We start from the raw sequence: 19292 nt of genomic DNA on the forward strand, positions 1-19292 counted from the left end.
CTCCTGTAATTCAATTTGACCCTTAGCTAACGAGGTCCTGACTTGTGCTCAGTGGCGCGAGGCGTGCTGATGGTGACCGTCTAATTGGACGTGACACCGCAGCACCTGTGGCTCCCCTGCGCCGCTGCCGTGCTTCCTGGGAAAACGAGGAGACAGACGTTAAATGACCTGCTGGACACTGTGAAGCATTCCCTCCCCGGTTGTCATTGTTAGACATCTGGAGTCCGACACGTCAACACCATGGTGATGATCTAGTGGAGATGTCCCTCCCCATACCGCTGGGTAGCCAAGATCACTGTACGCTCACTATCCATTTCCTCGTACTTCTCAGTGTGAACACGCTTCTTAACTCAAAAAGCCTCAAAAGTGCACCAATTGACACCCAACGTATTATTTTATATCTGTACATCTGCCGCCGCTATAAGCTGCTTTCTGCTCTGCTGATGTGCAAATAATGCAGGCAAAGTGGAGACAGCTGAGAGGGAATATACATGAGGCAAAAAAAACGAGCACAACAACAAAGTAGAAAGTAAATATAAAACATAAAACAAACCTGAATACACGAATGGGCCAAACCAAACAGGAAAGTGATGAGATGTGTGAAAACGCACTGCAGGAACACCCACAGCCATCACTGAGGATGCTGTTGCTGCAGTTCAAGTCTGTCTAAACTGAAGCCAAACAAGGCCACTGGTCTAGACAACCTGAAAGCCTGTCTATACAAAGACTGTTGAGTTTTATTTGCTGTTTTGACCACCTCTACAGCCTGTGGGGGATTCTCTTAAAAAGAGAATCACGTCACTTTGAGGGGGAATGACGCATAGATTACGATTATTTGAAGCTATAACCATACAGTATGAAAATATACTGCAAACACATACTGCCCAACAAACGCATTTTGGTGTGTATTTTTGTTACTCGTTACTAACATAAGCAGCGTTGTCTGCACACAATGTAACGTTGAATGTTCGATGGGTTCGATTCTCTGCTTGGTCATCTCTGTGTGGAGTTTGCATGTTGTCCCCATGTGTGCGTGGGATTTTTTTGGTACCTCCTACATTCCAAAAACATGCATTGTTATGCAAGCGGGGAGACCCGAGTTCGATTCCACCCTCGGTCATCTCTGTGTGGAGTTTGCATGTTCTCCCCGTGCATGCGTGGGTTTTTTCCGGGTACTCCGGTTTCCTCCCACATTCCAAAAACATGCTAGGTTAATTGGCGACTCCAAATTGTCCATAGGTATGAATGTGAGTGTGAATGGTTGTTTGTCTATATGTGCCCTGTGATTGGCTGGCGACTAGTCCAGGGTGTACCCCGCCTCTCGTCCGAAGACAGCTGGGATAGGCTCCAGCATACCCCTGTTACCCTAGTGAGAATAAGTGACATAAAATGGATGGATGGATGGATGTCTTTCGTTCATGTTGTCGTAAAAGGTGAAGTTTGTACTCCTGCGCTAGCTAACAATGCTTTGACATTGCTTTTTGAAGCAATGTCCACCCCATAATTGTGTTATGTAACATACGTCACCATGATTAGCCCAACAATGCCAAAAATGGGAACATAATACAAATACAAAATACAATTTTCCCATTGCTACATTGTGGTTCGAACATCGTTCCCTCACTGGCGGCTTTTACAAAAATGAATGCATTAATAAATGGACTCTTATTAGTAATAAAAATATTGAAAAACAAGTTATATGTAATATTCCGCCCACGAGGCATCCATAATGTTACATGATTAAATTAGATTATCTTCATACTGCATGTACTCAGCCACGGCATGACCGACACAACATAGTTCTCCTCCCATTCCATGTGGAAGTGGTAAGATTTTGGCTTCTTACTTTGTCCTTCTTTCCCACACCGTTTGAGGGTGCGATTTGTGAGGTGTGATTTTTTTTTCTAGTAGGCATTTTTTTAATGTAAATGTATAATGCTTTTGAACGCATATTGTTTTGAGAAGCCAAACTCTTTACTTAACTAGCTGGAACGAGACATTAAGTGGGGAGTGAGTCACTGTTGATGGACTTCACTGCTTATGGGGCTGTCATACAACTTCATGAAAAAAAATCTGAAAAATCTGAACTATCCCTTTAATATGCAAATTGATTAGAAAATAACTTGGATTTTTGCTTGCTCTGCCATGCTTTTGATAGCTCTTACAGGAGAATGACCCATATATACAGTGAACAGTGATGATGTTCCAATCTTCAGGTCCATCTGAGGTCACTTCCTGTTCTTCAAAGTGGAGCATTGCAGGATGAAGAGGAGCAGAGTAAGGAGCTTATTTCCAGAGTTGACTGGACTTTCATCAGCAGCAGCAAGAAGCTAGCTTCATGTCTATTTGTGGACACCCCACCACCCATCCCATGCACTTCCCAGGCTGCGACCCGCTCCACAAAGCTGCTCCATCAGCTCCTGACTCTTTTATCAGCCGTGCCAGCCTTCCCCAAGAAAAGAGTCCATATTTTATTCTTATCCTCATTAGGTGTCTGAAAGAGGCCGTTTCCTCCCCCGCAGCATCCCTCCTGCCTTTGTCTCCTAAATCTGCCTTGTCGGGTAGGGGGTGGGGGTGGGGGGTTGGTGGAGCCTCCACCGCCGCCGCCGCCGCCACCACGGAGGCCCCATCCTCCTTGCTGAGGAAAATGATTCAGTGGAGCAAAAAAAGGAAACAAATGTTCCTCCTGAGCTCCTGGAGGCCATCAACATTGTAACGCTCTTTTTAGCTCGCGCACACACACACATACACACACACATACACACACACTGCGCTACAATAGGAAAAGCTCCATGTTGGAGTGTATTGACACTCACCACCATGGAGGAGATTTGATTTCAGGAGCAAACACTTCCAGTAAATCTGACACATTCTCTACTGATGGGATTGTTAGCAAACGGATGATTTTTTACTTTACAGCTTCAGCATGACACACAACAACAACACAGACCTCCGCCAAAGCCAACAGGGCTGGAAAGTTGGTAAACTTGTTATACTTTGAGTATAAAAAGCCCGATTTCACATGTTGCTAAAGTTCCACTCCTGTCCAGCAGGGGCAATAATGCATCTTACAAAGAGGTCGAGCGCTGACGAGGGAATAGAAAAGAGAAGACATCTGCACAATTATTAATCAACATTCTGCTGTAGAATCTAAGGTGTCTTCATGCAAACATTCAGGTGCCATGCTTTTATGTACTCATTAGAGAAAAGAGTGACTCCACTACTCCATTCATTTGAGTCACTCGTCACAAAGCACATGTGCAAAAACTCACATAAAAACAACAAACTATTTCACAATAAAGTAAGAATATTACAACAAAAAAAGTGTATATTATGAGGAAAAAATATCATTTTAACAGCATTAAGTTGAAATATTAAAGAAAAAAATTAGGAGAAAAAAACAAGAATTAAAGTTGTCATTTTTGGAAAATTCATTCATTCATTTTCTACCGCTTTTTCCTCACGAGGGTCGCGGGGGTGCTGGAGCCTATCCCAGCTGTCTTCAGGCGAGAGGCGGGGTACACCCTGGACTGGTGGCCAGCCAATCACAGGGCACATATAGACAAACAACCATTCACACTCACATTCATACCTATGGACAATTTGGAGTCACCAATTAACCTAGCATGTTTTTGGAATGTGGGAGGAAACCGGAGTACCCGGAGAAAACCCACGCATGAACATGCAAACTCCACACAGAGATGGCCGAGGGTGGAATTGAACCCTGGTCTCCTAGCTGTGAGGTCTGCGCGCTAACCACTCGTTTTGGAAAATTATTTTGTGGAAAAGGTTGTAATGTTACAAGAATAAAGTCTAAATATCATCCGAATAAAGTCATCAAAAAACGAGAATAAAGAGTATTAAGAGAAAAACATAGTCGTATTCTAATAAAAAATAAGTACATTTGTGCCAGAATAAATAAATAATGTGATGATAGTAGCATAGCATTGCTTTGCTAGTATGTTAGCAGTCCAGTCCAGTTTATCACCCAGATGCACTTCCAGGTATGCATTGAAATGTATCATGAACAGGTGTGTCCTGTTTCTCCTGACGTACCCTGGTCTTTTTGGTGTTGTGGTGCAGGTGCTTTGCGTTGCAGTACTTGACAAAGTCCGTTTTCTACACGTCCATTCCTGATACATCCCGCCATGGCCGTACTACTGAACATAGTAGCATAGCTTAGAGTTGTACTTCCAGTTGGACATGTACAGGGTAAACAGAACAGGGGACAGCACAGTTCCCTGTGGTGCTCCTGTACTGCTGGTCACAGTAATACGTAATGGAGGAGCTGAGGTTGGATGGCTTTAATGGCGCTGCATTATTATCTTTGTGAAGGTGGACTTTTTCTATTGGATGTCAATAGATTGTGTACCTAATGAAGAGGCCAGTGAGTGAAGATAATAAGAACAATAGAACAATAAAGGGTCAGACAAGGTGAACTAAGTGCTTTGTCTGTAACAGGTTGCGGTTGTCTTGTGTCGTGTTGTGCGTTACAGAATGTAATGTTGTCGGTCGGTGGGTGCAGCGTTCCATCGCGGGAGCAGGGACGTAATTGTCACGGAAAGGGCAACAGTGACGTTCAATGATGCTAATTGATGGTGTTTAATTTCTTCATCCATTCATGGTCTTAGTGAAGCATTATACATGTGACAGTGCCTTTAATGAAATGAATGTATGGACGCTTATTAACACAAAGCTCATTTATATTTTGGTTCACGCTGGATGAACATCCATGTTGTTTTTGTACATGATCGAACAACACTCGGCTGACCTCCACCAAGGCCAAACATTCTTCACCTCCATAAACACATCTGCTGTACTTGTCGGAATGCTCTTATTAACACTTATGAATTATTCACATAGTAATTGTACATTTAGAATAATAATACTAATGACTTAACGTGAAAAACATTTCTGGACTAAATTATGGCTTGACAATAAAGTGGGAGGAAGATTAAAGTGTTTTGATGATGTTTTATGGTAATGTGTTCATGTTTGACGTCAACGACGCTAATGGATGGATGTAAACAAAATATTAGTCATGTGTGAAATCTTACAATCACCTTCATTAGCATAAATATGTATATATGTGGGTTTGTTCATTCTATATCACACAAATGACAGAAAAACACTGGAGGCAAAGGACACAAGTACACACAAACAAACATGGGTATCGTAGATCTAGATTTGCTAGAATGAGATAATCTTTTTGTCAGTTGAATTTCCAATTGAAAAAGAGGACATTTGGATGATGAGCATCACAATTACAGCAAAAGCTTGCAGGCACAATTTTCATATCTAGAGAAAGACGAAAACATTTCCAAAATAGTTAAATGTCTTAAGTTGTCGATCTTAATGAGGAGAGAAAGTCAACCATCTATGCTGTGTCCTAAATGGAATACTTCTGTCAGTACGCTTCCATAAGTATATGGTCTACTGTCACATGAAAAACTGCTGCTCTAAAATAAATGAGAGACAAGACAGGTTCTTTTGAGAAGGAGATGCAAGGAGCCAAGGAGCAAAGGAGACAACTCAATAAAACCTGAACAGACGGCTTCTAGAGAAAATATCAAACTATTCATGCTAAAATGGTACTTAATATAGAATATCTTCCTGTAAGGAACAGAGACGGCGATGGTCAGACTCGCATGCCTAGACACCCAAGGCTATTTGAATCAGGTGATAAGCATATGGATGACTTATTTTAGAGACAAAAGGCCTCTAGCCTCCAGCAGCTGTATTGAGAGTGTGAATTTTGACAGTGTAACGCTTTACCAAATCCATTACTGTCTTCTGCTCTCTTTTTTTAATGATGAATTGCAACCACTCAACCAACATTTGGATCGCCCCATAAAATATCTTCCAGTTTTTTTTTTATCTCCCTAGCGGTATAGAAAATGGATGGATGGAGTTTTTCTCCCACTTCTTCATTGTACAATCATTAAAAATGTATGCTCTTCAGCATTCACACAATTCTTCTATTTATTTTTAGACCGCCCCATTTGCTGACACTCAACATTTCTCCACCAATTCCGACTTTAAAGTGTCTCGTTCATCCAAATACTTCCCACATTTTCTGTTATTCCACAATTTTCCGTAACAACATTCCCAGTGGACAATTTATACCTCCACATTTCTCCATCGATTGACACCATTCCGATATGATAACATCCCACTCATCCAGTACAGCAATCCCTCGATTATCAGTTAAGGAGTGCTGGAGCCTATCCCAGCTGTCTTTGGGCAAGAGGCGGGGTCGCTAGCCAATCACAGGGCACATATAGACAAACCATTCACACTCACATTCATACCTATGGACAATTTGGAGTCGCCAATTAACCTAGCATGTTTTTGGAATATTCGAGGAAACCGGAGTCCCCGAGGAAAACCCAAGCACAGGGAGAACTCCATACAGAGATGCCCAATAGGGAAATCGAACCCAGGGCTACTAGCTGTGGAGCCTACGTGCTAACCACTAGCCCACTGTGCAGCTGTCTTTTCTTTTATATTAAATGTTGTTTTATGTTACTGCACCCAGGGACTAAAGATGGAAATTAGCCTCTGGCTATAATCTTGCATCTTTACATGAAAGTGCTGGTTGATATGCACTGTCCCTGTCTTTCTTAAATACTGTAAATAAATCTTCAAAAAAATCCCACTCTTCAAATAAAGAACATGAATTCCCTTTCATCTTAACAATTCTCATCCTTTCCAAATTTCTCCTCCAACTCAAAACATTCCAACATGAAAGCATTCAGCTCATCCCCAAAAATTCACCCTTTTCCACCAAATTCAGCCTTTTTCGGCCTACCAAATATTCCACACTTCTCTAATCGTTCCAACATCAAACGTCAATTTTACAAAAATTCACAGCATTTCAGTCCAGCTTGAGCATTTACACACCATTTCTCCAAAATAATGCCTCCTCTGGTTAAAATTGAACTTCTTCTGACTTTTTCTGGCTTGTGTGTATAGTTTAGATTACAGCGTCACTTTTTGTTTTTGTAGTTCCTCGTCTTCTGCTATATTGCCAGGTTGTTGACTATTGAGCGTGGTGAGTGTCCATCACTGCATACTCGCCATTTTGAGTGCAACATACTTGAGTATGAATGCACTGAAAAGACTAAGTGTGAGTATGCAAGTGTACCAGTTGAGACACCGCCTTGGTGTCTGTGCTGGTTTAGCAATGAATGGGCATTCATATTAACATAGATGGTTCACTCTGGCTTGTAATATTCATGCTCATGCATGTTATCTTGATCAATGGTGGACCTAAAGAAGATTATGTTGTTTGGTGTTGTTGTTGCTTTCATATTTTATTCAAATGTCAAACTTCAGGAGGTGATGATTTTGGAAAAGTGGGAGGGATGGGAGTGTATCTTGGTTTGATGTGCATTAGGCTTCATTTCATATCTTGTTAGAGCGTAACAACGACAGCTTTTAGAAATGTCAGCGGGAGGCGGTGGGCGATGAAGCGTATCCTATTGGTATTATGGGATGTTCATCTCTCTGCAAAGTCACTGCAAGCCAAAAAGGCAGAGAGAAAGTTCTGGTTCTCTGCGGTTTGGAGCGAGCTGCCACCATCCCTAATCATCTCGCTTGTCAACAAAAGCTTTGTGTGTGCTTTGCAAATGTGCCACAAAAGGAATTATTTTGCTCTGCACAATATGTCTGACACACACACACACACACACACACACACACACACATGCACGAACTTGGCTTCAACTTCCTCCCAAAATCTCCTCTTGAGGTTTAAGTCTCATAATCTGCAATTTCTCTCCTTCATCTCCATTCCAAAATCACTGCATTTCAGCAATGATTTTTTTTTTTTTACAGAAATAAATCTTTCACTTATGTGCCGTGTCGTCATGACAACACGCCAATACTAGCAGAAAGTGGCTACTTAAGCAAATTCTTCATATTAGCAAATAATCCTTGAATCTGCTGGTTACCGTTCCTCCTGGCCGACCTCCTCAACATGTTGGCAGTCAAAAAAACATGGCAAAAACACCACGAAAACGCCAATAAATTACAGTAGATACAGTCAAACCTCAGTTTTCCAACATCCTAGTTTTTGTATGATTTGGTTTTCGACAAAAACTTTCATCACAATTTTGCCTCAGTTCTTATACACTGTTTTAGTTATCGAAAAAACTGTTTGGTACATTTAATCGGCCTTAATAAAGATAGTCCCTGCATTGTTTGTTTATTTTGCCGTGTTGGCGCACACACATGTACTCAACAGCAATTCTTGCATTCCACTTGCATAACCGCGGTTAATTGGTTCCAGACCTGATCGTAATAGATGAATTTTCGAAAAGTAGGATTCAATATTTGTAAACAGAATATTTTCATAGTTAGAGCATAGAAAAACTGTTTATGACTTTCTAAATAAGGTATTTATCATTAGAGCCCTATAGACATGAAATAACACCATTAGAGTCTCCTCTTTTGTTTGTTTCGTTCGTCTTTTTCCTGTTTTTGGAGTCGCTATAGCGAATCTTTTGATCCGCATACTGATGGGTGCTGATGCAGTGCTGATTGGCTTGAGCACTTTATATTCCGGATGCCCTTCCTGCCGAATACCAATGATGCTAACTAGTGGAGATTCAAACCAAATCAAGGGCATTTGCTCCGAAGTCCAGAATGCTAACCTCTACATCACGCCCTAAGCTCTTATTATTTTTTATTTACCCCACATTGTGCAACACCGCGCAGGCTGCGAGATAACTGCCGGGACGTAAGAGACAACTTGACAAAGTGGGGAAGAACAACAAAGCAAGAAGCAAAAACATAACCACTTCCTCAAAAAATGGGAGGATAACTTTTTTCCACTCCATATTATATTGGACATGCCATGGCTAACTCCATGCCATGTTAAAGGAAAACTGCATTTCTTTGGAATTTTGCCTATCATCCCAAATCCTTATATGCAACATGATCACATGTTTTTTCTCTTTTCTGCGCTTTTTAAAGAGAGAAAAACAATTTTAAAACAACTACCAAGTGGGGGCTAACAATGCACATAACAGCACAAACCCATTAGACAATAAAGCCCTAAAAATAAAACAAAACATTGTTCTATTTACATAACTGACCTGTATATAAACCAAGCTACAGCAATTGTTTTTGTAGCAGCTAAAACAAAGAACCCACTCCAAAACAATGCCACAGGGCTCCAATCTGTAGTGACTAGGAAACAAAATCAAGCATATACGTAAACAACTACGAATAAACAACCAAACGATCTGTAAAGTTTGAACCCACATTCCGTGCTTTGTTTACACACGGCTGGATGGCCTGTGTTATGATGTCATGTGATATGTCATCCATGTATCACAATCAATATCCTGGTGACTTACTCCATAGACAGTTTGGTCCAGCTGGTCTGGCGTATGTCCCATTTATTTGGGTAGGTGGAAATATAGTTTCTATCCTTTCTGGGTTTTTTGTTGAGATGCAGTCTCTTTGGGCCAATGGCCTCCTCGCTATACACATTTTCCATCGATGGTGACCCTGACACTTAGTGTGCAGCAGAAACACAACCAAGTCATGCCAGTTTAATGATGAAGTTCCACTCTCTCTTCTTGTGAGCTCAGTTTCTAAAAATCAAAAAGATAAGGCTTTGGATACTCATTTATCCGAAAGTAGTCGTCGATGGCGGCTCTCACAAAGTCCGCCATGATTATTAGTATGATTAATAGTAGCAAACAGACATGCGCTAGTACCTACTCTATCTACGGGCATCAATGTGAAATCAATGCGTCCACGAAAGAAGTTCTGGTAATGTTTAAAATCATCAAAATACGAATACGGGCGGCACAGCAGTCAAGTGGTTAGCACGCAGACCTCACAGCTAGGAGACCAGGGTTCAATTCCACCCTCGGCCATCTCTGTGTGGAGTTTGCATGTTCTCCCGTGCATGCGTGGGTTTTCTCCGGGTACTCCGGTTTCCTCCCACATTCCAAAAACATGCTAGGTTAATTGGTGACTCCAAATTGTCCATAGGTATGAATGTGAGTGTGAATGGTTGTTTGTCTATATGTGCCCTGTGATTGGCTGGCCACCAGTCCAGGGTGTACCCTGCCTCTCGCCCAAAGACAGCTGGGATAGGCTCCAGCACCCTCGCGACCCTCGTGAGGAAAAGCGGTACAAAATGAATGAATGAATGAAAAATACGAATACTGTAAGCGTTACATATTATCGTGAATATTCCTGTTACTGCATGGTCACAGCATGTACATCTATACTTGAAACTAATTCCCAACCCAAAGGAAGCAATCCACCTTTTTCCAACTGAGAACAATGGCCTCGGATGTGGAGGTAGTGAGTCCCATCCCCGAAGCTTCACACTCAGATGCCAACCTCCCCAGTAAACGCTGAAGGTCACAGCCCAGTGAGGCCATCAGGACCACATTGTCTGCAGATCCTAAGACTCCCTCGATAGAGTGAGAACATGTTCACCAGAAACCAGCGATGCAAACCAGACTCCTGCTGTGGTTCCTGCTGTGCTCCCGAATGGCACGTAGTTGCACATCACCAATCTCGTACTGCCAGAGCACCCCCCTACATGACACTGCGGGGGACACGGTCAAATGCCTTTTCCAAGTCCCGTAAGCACATTAAAGGTTGGGCAAACTCCCACTCAAGTACACTTGCAAGGGTGTAGAACTGGTTCACTGTTCCGAGACCGTGACGAAAACCGCATTGCAGCTGTAGCCAAGGATCGACTAACGGTCGTGCCCTTCTGTCCAGCACCCCAGGGAGGCTAAGAACATAAAATTTGTTTTTCAATATTTTTAAAATTCAAAATAGACCATAGTTAGCCAATATTTTTGGACTAATAATAGTCCATACGTATGAATAACAATAATAAATGGTCACTTTTTTGTGGTTGTGGTTGACCACGGTCAACCACGAAACAAAACTGACTGGCAACCAGTCCAGGTTGTACCCCGCCTCTCGCCCAAAGACAGCTGGGATAGGCTCCAGCACCCCCGCGACCCTCGTGAGGAAAAAGCGGTAGAAAATGAATGAATGAAAATAGACCATAGTTAGTCAATATTTTTGGACTAATAATAGTCCATATGTATGAATAACAATAATAAATGGTCACTTTTTTGTGGTTGATAATAGGCATAGTCAACCATGAAACGAAACTGACTGGCAACCATTCCAGGGTGTACCCCGCCTCTTTCCCAAAGGCAGCTGGGATAGGCTCCAGCAATACCCCCATGACACAAGTGGGGACAAGCGACATCGAAAAAATGGATGGGTGCATAGAGAAAGAAACGTATGCATTGTCACGCATCGACAATATTGCAACATATTAATATTTAATATGGCTGCACGGCGGTCGAGTGGTTAGCACGCAGACCTCACAGCTAGGAGACCAGGGTTCAATCCCACCCTCGGCCATCTCTGTGTGGAGTTTGCATGTTCTCCCCGTGCATGCGTGGGTTTTCTCCGGGTACTCCGGTTTCCTCCCACATTCCAAAAACATGCTAGGTTAATTGGCGACTCCAAATTGTCCATAGGTATGAATGTGAGTGTGAATGGTTGTTTGTCTATATGTGCCCTGTGATTGGCTGGTGACCAATCCAGGGTGTACCCCGCCTCTCGCCTGAAGACTGCTGGGATAGGCTCCAGCATCCCCGCGACCGTGAGGAAAAAACGGTAGAAAATGAATGAATGAATAATATTTAATATGTAATATCTAACATTAGACTAGCCTGAGATGACTTATTATTTTCAGTGATGTCATATTTCTTTATGGGTAAATCATGCAAATCAAAGCGAAGAACATATTGCTTCTCGTGTTCTGTGAGTCCAAGCAGCCAGAGCATCACACTTTGACTTCCAACATTGTGTTCAATTCCTGAAGTAGTTTAAAGTGCTGTCCTTGAAGTGGTCTCTCCGCGCTTCATCGCCTTCATCATCCTCATCGCCTTCATCATCCTCATCGCCTTCATCGCCTGCAGCCACTCACAGAGTTGGGGTTTGATTTCGCTCTCATGCGAGGTCGTCTCGCCTCCGTCGCGGCCTTCTCGTCCGCAGAGTAAGATCCGGCAAAGAGTTATTTGTGCTTTTTAATTAGCACTGCCTCGGCCTCTCCGGAAGGCTCGGGAACATTCCGCCAGAATTCAAGCGAAAGTCCAAGGCTGACAGTGATGAATATCATCACTGTGTAAACTTTTGTTGTTGTTTTTGCTCCTCACGAACCCTCAAGCTACAACCTCCATCACAACACATCTATCTGTATCATCTCGTTTGACTTACACCTATACACCTACATACATCTATATACATCTATATAACCTTCCATCCTTCTACTCATCTATCCTCTATCCACCCATCCCCCCATACACCACGTATATATATATATATACCCTCATTGGTTACATTACATTTCAAATAACTGTTGGTGGAGGAAGTTGAATATAAATAAAGCTCTCTGCCGATCCAAGCGCTTGTCATGACTTCCACCCTGACAGGGTGTCCTCATGAATATTAATGAGATGAGTCGCTAGCCAGACGGATGAACACTCCACCTTCTTCGAGCGTCACTTCTTTACAATAACATTCATTCATTCATCTATCTATCCATCCGTCCACACAAAGTGGTAACCAAAACCTCTGTACTAGTGTGTACTCATGTTTAATGTTGTGTAGTAGTGTGTACTCGTGTTTAATATTGTGTAGTAGTGATGTTTACATACATATGTGTACTAGTGTGTACTAATGTGTTCTATAGTCTACTAGGGTCTACTGTTGTATACTAGTGTGTGCAATAGTATATTAGTGTGTAGAAATGTGTACTACAATGTACTACAGTATAGAACTAGCGTGTACTTTTGTGCGATAGGGTGTATCAGTGTGTATAAGTCGTGTATCAGTGTGTATCAACATTATTATTATGTGTAGAAGTAGTGTACTCGAGTGTACTAGTGTGTACTACAGGTATTAGTGTGTACAACTAGTGCGTACTGTTGTTTAATAGAGTGTATTAGTGTTGTGTATTAGTATGTAAAAGTAGTGTTATTGTGTGTAGCGTACCAGTGTCTACTGCTTTGTACTAGTGTGTACTGTAGTTTACTAGTGTGTAGAAATAATGTACTAGTGTGTACTACAGTGTACTAGTGTGTACTAAACGATATTAGTGCATACTGTTGTGTAATACTAATATGTATGTAATAGTATTATATGTAGTGTATAGAAATAGTGTGTGTGGAAGTATCTACACGTACACAAAGTGTCTACTGTTGTGTACGTGTATACACTACAAGGTAATAGTGTGTAGAACTAATATGTACTGTTGTAGGGTGTGTTAGAGTGTAAAAGTCATGTATGTTGTGTATTAGTGTGTATAAGTAGTGTTATTGTGTGTAGAGGTAGTGTACTAGTGTCTAATGTTGTGTACTAGCATGCACTGGTTTGTACCACAGAGTAATAGTATGTAGAACTAGTGTGTTAAAGTAGTGTACTGTTGTGGACTAGGTTGTATTAGTGTGTATGATTAGTGTTACCATGTAAAGAAGTCATGTACTAGTATATAACTGTATTAGCGTGTACTGTCTTGTATTAGTGTGTATGTGTAGAAGTCATATACTAGTGTGCTGAAGTAGTGTATTCGTGTGTAGAGGTAGTGTAGTAGTGTCTAATGTTGTGTACTAGCATGCACTGGTTTGTACCACAGAGTAATAGTATGTAGAACTAGTGTGTTAAAGTAGTGTACTGTTGTGTACTCGGTTGTATTAGTGTGTATGCTTAGTGTTATCATGTAAAGAAGTCATGTACTAGTATATAACAGTGTACTAGCGTGTACTGTCTTCTATTAGTGTGTACGTGTAGAAGTCATATACTTGTGTGTTTGTGTGTGGAAGTGTTGGTGAGGTGGCAGGTTTGTGAAGATGATCCGTAACCTCCGCTTGACCCGAACCATGTTGTCGTGGGCTGTCATGGCATGTCATGTTTGATTGACAGGTGAGATGAAAGCCGCTTTGAAGACAATGCTTGCTACTGCTGAGTCAGCAGGAAGAGTGACAGTTCTGCTGTTGTCGTGGCAACGCGTGCGAACATGATGATGTCTGAAAAGCGTGTGTGTCAGTGTGAAGCTTTCATGATGACAGCAACTTGTAAATGTTGAATATTATCTTTGTCACTTTGGAAGCTTTGTTGCCACGGCGACGAACCACAAACTAATTTACATTCTCACATTTTTTTGTTGTCGTTTGTAATGACGCCATCTTTTTTTTTACTTTTATTTATTCCTTCTTTAAACATTTCCATGTTTATTATTTGTTACTCGTGAATATACTGCATACAATAACTAATATACTACACAATAAAGTAGACACTGAAATGAGGGAATAGACTCATTTATCTTCTGCAGGGAATTTCTGGAAATCATCGGAATTAAAACAGGAAGTAGAAGTAAAATATGATGAAATCTTCTAACAGAGGAGTGTCAGTGTTCAATTATTCATGTGTTCATAAATTCTTATTCAGTCATTAGTTTCACATCAGCACAGACATTTCAATACTTGCACTCGAGCCAATATTACACTGCATACATTATACACTCCCATAAACCGCCCATGGACAATACAGTATATTTACATCAACCATTCAATGATACATTCAAACGCAAATGCCGTGTGCCAATTGGTGCGCTTGTGTACGTACACTTCATCTTTTGAGTGCAGTCACACTGAGAAGCACAGCAATCCCTCGCGACTGTCAATGTCTCCGCTTCAATATATACTTCAATATGTAGTACTCTACACTTGTAGACGAGGTGTCAGTTACTGTAATGCTCAGTGAGACACTGAAGCACCAGACTTACTTATTGCAGGTTTGAATGATCTCACAAAAGGCGCAATAATCCCTAACATGGGCTAAACCAAGCTAAAACTCAAATCCGAACGCCCAGTGTCACTTCCTGCCCCCCACCCCACCCTCACTCAACTCCACTGGCACCAGAACATATTTGCAGCAACACGCACAATCATGAGTCTTATTTTTGTAATAAATGGATGAGTGTCTGTTATTATGTCCCCTATATTGGATGCTATGACTGTGAAGGTGACTATAGGGGTGTTATTTCACATTTGGTAGGCTCTAATAACGTTAGATAATAAATAAAAATGAACTCAATAATTTTGCCATCCTCTATATATTGACATGTGCATTTGTTTTCCTATTGTGCTACACTTGCATGTAATTTGCAATGCTTGTTATATATTTATGGTATGTCGAATAAGCGTGAAGACAGGTTTGCGTTCTGTTTAAACATAAATGTTGCACTTGGCAAGCAATCGTGATTTATATCTAAAGAACAATTTTTGGTAAAAGTCTGTTTTATTTTTATTGGGGGGGTGTTTTGGCTTTTTGTTAATTTCTTTGAATGTAAAATCTCGACACGTTCCTACTACAATGTTAAATACTAAATTTTAAATACAAAATGAAACTTTATTGCTTTTGATATGGTGTACTGGTGTTCCATATATTATTACATCAAACAAAAAATGGTCTTAAAATAATAACAATAACATCATTTTCAGCGAGCCATCCATTTTCTATGCCGTTTGTCCTCACTAGGGTCACAGGTAGGCTGGAGCCTATCCCAGTTGTCTTAAAGCGGGAAGCGGCGTACACTCTGGACTGCTCGAATAACATAATTAATCTGCGATAATTTGTAGGACAATTACTTTCCAGTAAAATCTGGTATTGTGACAAGCCTATTGTAACCATGTTTTCTATGCTAAACATTTGCTTCATACGTTTGTTTGGGAGAAATTCACTTATCACAGCTAGTTATCCGCAATTGCATGCACATACGTACAATATATATGAACAACACAACAAAAAACATACATATCCATCTATTTTTTCATATCGCTTATCCTCACTAGGGTCACGAGTATGCTGGAGCCTATCCCAGCTGACTTTGGGCAAGAGGCGGGGTACACCCTGGACTGGTCACCAGCCAATCACAGGGCACATATAGACAAACAACCATTCACACTCACATTCATACCTATGGACAATTTGGAGTCACCAATTAACCTAGCATGTTTTTGGAATGTACCCGGAGAAATCCCAGGCACACAAACTCCACACAGAGATGCCTGAGTGGGGAATCGAACCCAGGTCTCCTAGCTGTGTGGCCTGCACGCTAATCTACCGGCAAAACACACATTCATTCATTCATTTTCTACCGCTTTTCCTCACGAGGGTCGCAGGGGGTGCTGGAGCCTATCCCAGCTGTCTTCAGGCGAGAGGCGGGGTACACCCTGGACTGGTCGCCAGCCAATCACAGGGCACATATAGACACTATGGACAATTAACCTAGCATGTTTTTGGAATGTGGGAGGAAACCGGAGTATCCGGAGAAAACCCACGCATGCACAGGGAGAACATGCAAACTCCACACAGAGATGGCCGAGGGTGGAATTGAACCCTGGTCTCCTAGCTGTGAGGTCTGCGCGCTAACCACTAGACCGCCGTGCTGCCCCAAAACACACATATATTTGTGAAATTAAACTCAAAATATGTCAAATATGTAGCTCCAGTAATGATACCATCCCGGAATCCATGATATGGACATTTGACTGAACCTGCCCACCTCCAGAAGTGCTCAATTTGAGAGACAGCAACCAAAACCATACTTAATTTGTTTGCACCTCTCATCATCATCATCATCATGTTGAATTTGTGCTGACAGTGTAATAATAATATTCATGTTGCTCATAGTATCACTCAACTGTCATGATGCTCTTTGGGGAAATTAAGAAAACTATGAGGCTCATCCTTCATCCTGCAATAATCTCATTTAACCACCACCATCATCATCCTTGTCGTCAGCATTTTCTTCTCTTTTCATCTTCTCTTCACAAACTAAAAGAGTAGCACACACAATACTGTAGTATGTAGTACATAATAGTAGTTTATGTTCACAGCCGGCCGGCTTTTTTTCTTCAAAGCTTTGAGGTCAGCATGTTGTGCTCCAAGTATATTTCCATATTTCCCAGCGGACCTTGAAGGCAGCATATATAGTGTGTTTGTTGCGTAATTCATTGGTGTTTGTTGTGTGTATGACTGATGCGTATAAAAGTAGCAAGTGAAATTCTCTTTAATGTTTTAGCACAGTCACTAATTAGCAAGAATGCTGAATGACCTTGGACCTGGAGCAGGCCTGTGTGTTTGTGTTTCCCGTGGGTCATTTGGAGGTCAAAGACTCTTTTTGAGATTGCACCAGATTTCTTACATCTTGGCTGCTCACAAGTAAATGACTGAGGATGATTTGACGGCGAGAGGAGGGCACCCTCTGCTTGGGGTCATTGTACGTCTTCATTAACAAATGTTTACTAATAAACATGAACACAAATTCAACATCCTCCTGTTCTTATCCTAATTGGCTGCTAGCGGGACACATGGTTTTATTAACGGCATCTTCACAGGAACCTTTCTGCGATATTTATACCACAAAGTGTGTTTTACAATAAAATCTCCAAAGTGTGTAATGATTTGACCATAACTCATGTTTAAGCCAAGGGTAGCTCATTATTTTCTTCACATTTTTTTTATAGAAAAAGCATGCAGTATTTGATGAAAGCAAAGTTAAGACATAGATCATATTTTTATTCGATTTACACTTTATGAAACCTCACAGGAGCTCTTAGACACATAAACAGCTTGACACTGTGACAAATACGATGTCATAAAAATGATATATTAAACTTACAATCTAGAAGGTGTTTAAGAACAGCTTTAACTGAGACAATAACCCTGTTGATTTAGCGCTGTGTGTGTGTGTGTGTGTGTGTGTGTGTGTGTGTGGTGACATTGCATAGATCACAAAATCTACATTTTTAGCAACTAAATCTTTGTCTTGCTTTCAACATTCAAACTTATGACTGTGTTGAGGATGCATGGAGGTACCTGACGAGAGTCAAAGAGGACCTATTATGCTTTTTCCACTTTCCTGACCTATAAATGTAGTTAGAATGTTGTATTCTCGTGTTAAACGATGCCAAAGTTTCAGATAATGAGGTTTACGCATTTGGAAGTGAGCCCTGAAAGAAGTTTGGAATGGCTCAAAACGCTCAGTTTCAGAGGGCGTTACAAAACTGTTCCTTTGTGATGTCACAGAGGAGCGGACACCCTTATGGGCATGGCTGTAGGAACGATACACTCTCTGCCCTCCCCCAATCTCTGCTTCTCTGTTTGCGTTGCGAGCAGGGGCTAATAAAAGATGCTACATCAGGCACAAGTGGTTGGTGTTCCCGATTCCCTATCTTTGCATCTGTTTTGTAAACATGGGCCAGTATGGAGTTGGACTAGTCGACAAACTTGCTGAAGCCTGACGCACATTAGACGTAACCGAAGCTGTAGAACCTAACACTAAAATGCTAAAGAGACATCTTGAAGTAACCTCTTTTCTTGAGAAATTCCGGACTGTCCAGTCTCTACTTCCAGATCTGATTGAAGATCCAACACATACGGCTGTATGTTAAAAGTGTCCATTTTAAAAAGATAAATCACCATTTATTATCAACTCCTATACCGCTCATCAACTCCTATAAAGTTGGGTTTACAGCTAGCGCCACACAAGGTCCTTTTAAGCACTCCGGAGTGTGACCAACCATAGTGGAGTGGGCATGCCTGGAGGTAGGCCGTGGGTGGAATACCTTAAACAGACTTGTTGACTTAAAACAGCACGAAATTCAAAGAAATACAGCTGAATAGGTGCAGATTCTGGAAGATCTAGAAAGCTTTCTGTGCTTTCTGTGCTAGCTGCTCTATAGGCGTTCACAACTCAATACAGAGGGACGAAACATGAGCATAAAGTGTTGATGTCACCGTGTGGACAGATGGTAGTGGTCATGTGACTTTGCAGAACAGCGTGCATGTGATAGACAGGCTAGTGCACAGTTACGTGCACGTGGCATCAGAAAGTTTTCCCCCTCAAAGCACTTACATGTCGACAGCAGGTGTGTGTGTGTGTGTGTGCGTGCGCTCGTGCACGTCCCCCAATTAATTAGTTTCCAGGAGAAGATTCATTAATGCAAGATGAAAATATGCAAATTAGGAGGGTGATAATTGCACAAACTGCTCATTAGTGTGTGTGGAGGAAGACAAGGTTCTTTGGTGACCTTGTAGAGGAAGGTAAAGGTCAGGTTCACATATAGCGCAACGTTCTAGAATACATCACATCATCACCATCATAACCATCATTATCTCAACAAGATGAGGTGAGTGTTTTTGAAGTTGCACTGACATTACGA

The sequence above is a fragment of the Doryrhamphus excisus genome, linkage group LG5 (genome assembly GCF_037039965.1).
Source record: "Doryrhamphus excisus strain RoL-2023G ecotype Guam linkage group LG5, RoL_Dexc_Guam_v1.1, whole genome shotgun sequence".
Lineage (NCBI taxonomy): Eukaryota > Metazoa > Chordata > Actinopteri > Syngnathiformes > Syngnathidae > Doryrhamphus > Doryrhamphus excisus.